Source organism: Phocoena phocoena, chromosome 15, assembly GCF_963924675.1.
Source record: "Phocoena phocoena chromosome 15, mPhoPho1.1, whole genome shotgun sequence".
Taxonomy (NCBI): Eukaryota; Metazoa; Chordata; class Mammalia; order Artiodactyla; family Phocoenidae; genus Phocoena; species Phocoena phocoena.
In genome coordinates, this window is record NC_089233.1 from 86,406,972 (window position 1) to 86,412,284 (window position 5,313).

Genomic DNA, 5,313 nt, shown 5'->3' on the forward strand with positions numbered 1-5,313 from the left:
ACGCCAAGCACGTGGGCGCCGCCCTCAGCCGCCTCCCCCGCTGCACACCCAGCACTGCTGCCTGCACGTGTGCGCACACACGCAGAGGCGCAAGGCAGGCTGGGTGGCTCAGGTAACAGCGGGCCCTGCAACCCGACTCCTCGAGGATGGGCCGGGGGACTTCCCTGGCGGTCCAGTGGTTAAGACTCTGCGCTCCCAGTGTGGGACGCCCAAGTCTGACCCCTGGTCGGGGAACTAGATCCCACGTGCTGCAACGAAGCGTTCTCATGCCACAGCTAAGTCCTGGTGCAGGCAAGTAAGTAAGTAAATAAATATTTAAAAAAAAAAAGGATGGGCCGGCCCCACGGCTGCGGTGCCTTCGTGGGCTGCCTCCCAGGGGCCTGGCTGGGGCAGCTGAGCCGGACCCGAGGCCCCCAGGGGACAGCAGGCTGAGGGCAGCCAGTGTCCCACCGTGCCCGGCTCTGAGCTGGGGCTGGCTGCGCCACGCACCGCCCCTCACTCCTCGGCTGTGCCCTTTCTGACCCGGGAGGGTCTAGGCAGTGGGGCAGGTCCCGGATGAAGTGGCAGGCCACCGGCCCCTTGCTGGTGCCCCCAGACCCTCACCCGGCGACGGGCAGTGCCAGGCCCTGCCTTGGCTCACCCAGCCCCTCTGCCCAGGAAGCCCACTGAGGTCCCTGCCCCCACTCGGTCCCCTGGACCAGGTGCCCCGGAGTAGGTGGCTGTGTCCCCTAGGCCAGCTCCGCTGCCGGGCCCACCTCCTGCCCGGCAAGCAGGGGCTGGGCCTCCGCCTTCGTGGCAGGCACCCCGACAGTGACCCCAGCTCATGCGCCCCCTTCCCTTGCCCCCGACTGCTGAAGGTACTCACAGGGCCCCCCGTCCGTATCAACCTCCATGGACCTCTGCTCCGATCCGGAATGTCCTGCCGAGAGATAGAAGCCAGCGCTGTGAACTTGCTTGAGAACAAGACATAATTTTGGCCAAACCCGCCTGACAGGTTTTCGATTCCCCCAGCCAGGAGCAGAAAAGAGGCAGAGACTGCCCAAAGCCGCCCAACGGGTTCTGCCGTCACACGGAAAGTGGCAAAACGGGTTGGGTCTGAACCCTCATAGAGATGGGATTGTTCCCCCATAATTACCGCCTGGCCCGTGCCTCTGGCCGGAGTGGGCCAGGCAGCAAGGAGAATCCAGGGCCTGGACACGGACGCGAGGGGCAGGGCAGCGGGGGCAGGAAGGGTGGGCAGGAGGGAGCAGTCAGAGGCGGGCGGCAGCGGTGCCTCCTGCCTCTCCCCCTGGCTCCCGCAGGCTGACCTTTCTGGCCTCAGTTTCCTTGTCTGTAAACTGGGGATAATGACGGCAGGCCTGTCCCTATCAGAGCTCTGTAGATGGACATCCAGGAGTGGGGTTGGCAGTGGCCCTGCCGGGTTGGAGGCCCCTGCTGGGCACTGCCCGCTCCACACTCCCACCCCAGAGGAGGGCAGGCAGGTGGCCCAGGCAGGCGGGCACCTCTGGGTCTCAGGGCAGCCTGGGGTGCCCTGTGGGGCGGTGAGCGCAGCAGGAGCCGGTGCTCCGAAGGCTGCAGCCGCTGACCGCCCCTCCCCGGCTCGCCCACAGCCCTCCCCCACTCCCCTGCTCCCTCCGCCAGCCCCCAGCCTGTGCTCCCCTCCCCCCCAACTCCAGCTCTGCGCAGAAGCCCTCCCCCAAGGGCGCCCGAGGGAACCCCAGGGAGTGCTCAGGGCTCAGTGGGGGAGGACCCAGGCTCCAGGCCAGTGCCCTGGTGAGGTCCCAGAGGTACTTCCTGCTCCCTGGTGAGTCCTCTGCCGGTCACTGCTGGCCGGCCCCGGGCTCTCAGGGGAGCAGCGGTCAGCCGGGCACCCCGCAGGCTCCAGCTGGGCCCTGGAGCTTTGCTGATGCCTCCTGGCTGGGCCCTCGGGAGAGGTGTCCGCATGCTGAGGGGTGTTTGCGCCCGTGGGGCCCGTGTGCATGTGTGTGCTTACCCCTTGGCTTGTGCGTTCATGTGTTTGGTGTGCCCCTGTCATGTGGCTGCTACACCACGGGCAAGGTAGGGGCTGTGGACGTGAGTGTGGGCTGCGTCGCTTTGCGTGTGTGTGTGTCTGGGTGTCCCCATGGGGAGGGCAGAGGCAGGGGCAGGGCCAACCCTCAGGCCAGCCAGGGTCAGCCTAACTGAGCCCTGTTCCCCTGCCCCCACCTCAGCCAGGTTTGAATCCTGACTCTGCCCCTTGAGAGCTGGGCCACCTTGGGCCAGTTACCCAAACTCCCTGAGCCACGGCCTCATGAAAATGAAGCCATCGGCTTCATGATGGCGGCTGGGCCAGGGACCCCCCCAGGAGGTGCTCACCGTGTTGGTCAGTGGCTGGGGCAGGGGCTCCGCCCGGACCATGTTAGTAGTTGAGCAAAAGCTCTGGTCTCCTAAAGACAAGCTCACAGCTACCCCACAACCCAGGGACCTGAGGTGCTCACAGCGCCGTGTCCATAACTGTGCCTCAACGGGCGCGTGGATGAGCGATCCTCGGGCCATCCACACCGTGGCTTGGGAGGAGAACACCTCTGACACACCAGCGATGCGGTGAATGTCAGGCATCCCGCCGCCGGGGCAGGGCGCTGCTCAGCAGGGGGACGCCGCCTGACTCCGCTGACAAGAGCCCAGGAGGGAACAGCCAGGGGCGGTGGGAGGCTGCCAGGGTCCAGGGTCGGAGTGCACAGAGGGCAGCAGAAACTTCCCAGTTCTGACGGCTAGTTCTCTACCTTATTGTGGTGGAGCTTATCACAAGGGAGTGCCTGTTTGGCAAAACTCATCAACTTGCACTTAAAAAGTGTGTTTTATGTTTTATGCAAATGATACCCCAATAAAGTTTTTTTAGAATGAATACACTTTATTTTTTAGAGTAGGTTTAGGTTCACAGCAAAATGAGAAGGAGACACAGTGATTTTCCGTATGCCCCCTACACACACACATACACAGCCTCCCCCATTATCCACAGCCCCCACCAGATGGTGCATTTGTTACAACCGGTGAACCTACACGGACACCTCATCACCGCTCAGGGTCCACAGTTTACATCAGGGCTCACTCTTGGTGACGTGCATTCTACGGGTTTGGACAAATGTATAATGGCATGTATCCGGCTTTACAGTATCCTACGGAGTAGTTTCACTGTCCTAAAGGTCCTCTGTGCTTCACCCGTTCATCCCTCCCTCCCCATTCACCCCTGGCAACCCCTGCTCTTTTTACTGCCTCCACAGTTCTGCCTTTTCCAGAACCACATAGAGTGGAATCACGCAGCCTGTAGCCTTTTCACATCGGCTCCTTTCACTTAGTAAAATGCATTTACATTTCCTCTACGTCTTTCCGTGGCTTGATAGCTCATTTCTTTCCAGTGCTATTCAGTTGAATATTACTCAATACTCCGCTGTCTGGGCGTATCACAGTTTACTTGTCCGTTCACCTGCTGAAGGACATCTTGATTGCAGCCAGGTTGTGGCGGTTATGAATAAAGCAGTTATAAACATCCACGTGCAGGTTTTGGTGTGGACATCATTTTCAAATCCTTTGGGTAAGCGTGAAGGAGCATGATTGCTAGATGGTACGGTAAGAGCATGTTTAGTTTTGTAAGAATAAAGTTGGTTTTTAAAAAGCTGAAATGCTCTCTAGGGCCGGGGGCCGGGTGTGACCATCCATTGCCCACGCTGTGCCTGCTGGTCAGCCCCAGCCCCAGCCTGGCCTTGGGGCAGGACACTGGCCTTGGGCTCTGGCCTCATTTGCTGTGTGCCCTGATTTCTTTCGGGCCTTGTCTGGGTTCTGGCGCGGCCGCTGGGCTGCGGAGAGGCCACTGCTCCCACCCTGTCCTGGGGAAGCGAGCAGCTGGACCTGACATCCCTGAGGGGGCCCTGTCCCCTCCCTCTGGCCGACCTGTTTGCACTTCCTGCTTTGCAGCCGGGGCCCCCTATTCCCCCCGTCCAGCTGGAATCACAACAGCTGTCCTTGAGTGTGGGCCAGAGGCCAAGGGCTTTCCTGTAGCAGCACCTTTGCTCTCTCTTCTCGGGGGGAAACTGAGGCCAGGGAGGTGAGGTGCCCAGCCCAGGACATCACCTGCTGAAGGACTTGAACCCAGGTTTGTCTGAGAGCGGCACCTCAGCCTTCCCACCACGATGCAGCCCCTCTGTGCACGTGGGGAGTCAGGCCCTGGGGGGCGGGCCTCCCCTGGGTGGGGTCCCAGGCTGCACCCCCCTGCCTCGTACAGCCCCCCACAAGCTTCCTTCTCAAACTCTCCCCCTGCCTCTGTGTGTTCATGTCTGGCCTGGGGGCTCCTGGCCTGGGGCCCATGATGGGCTGCAAGGTAGGGGTGGAGGGTCTGAGACCCTCTGAAGTGGGTGAGACAGTGGGTGTGCTTGTTTCTAAGAGAGTCTGGGAGGCGTCTGGCTGTGACATTGGGAAGCTCTGCTGGTCCCATCAGACCACCTGTCCCCTCTGGGTATCCATACCCCCCTTCAGGGCTCAGTCCCTCCTAGCCTGAACCCCCAGATGGAGACCTGGTCAGAGCCAGCACTCACACGGGTCAGGTATGCAGTTGGTGCGCCATAAACGTTGCTCTTTTGTTGATAAGGTTCCTAGTGCTACAGCCTGGCTCAGATGCCCAGGTGAGCCCCTCCTGGATGCCTTGCCAGGACGAGCCCCCCATGCCTCCAAGGCAACACTGGCACCCACCACCAGGCACCCTGTCTGCAGGTCAGAGGTGACAGGCCCTGCTCCCCCAGGATGCTGCAGCCCTGAGGGGAAGAAGCATGTCTGTCTTCTTCTGGCCACATAGTGGGGGGCTCGGGGAGCCTCAATCTCAGGGGAGGGTTGGGCTGTGCAGTCAGGATCCACTCCCACCCCTTCCCGTGCGGCCCACCCCAGCCTTGAAGATGGAGATGATGACAGTGTCCACCACGGACGGGGGGTAGCCCACAGGGAGCCGCAGAGGCCCCGGCAGCCTGTGAGCCCGGGAAGGCGGCAGCGGGCATGGGGCTGAACCAGGAGTCTGGGACGGTCCCCGCTGCCCCTGGGAGACCAGGAGCTCATGCACTGCAGCCACGGGCCTTGCGGTTCTGGGGAAGCGGCCTTGACCTGAGGACCTGTCAGGGCCCAGAGTCTGCGGGCGTGGGGGAGAACACACAGGGCCCCAGTGCGTGCCCCCTGAGAAGCCCTGCCGGGGCAGGTGGGCTGGCTGTTCTCCCAGCCCTACACCTGCCCCACACCCAGCCCCGAAGATAATAAGGCTTCACCGTCCAGCCAGGCCAACGGCCACATCAGCCT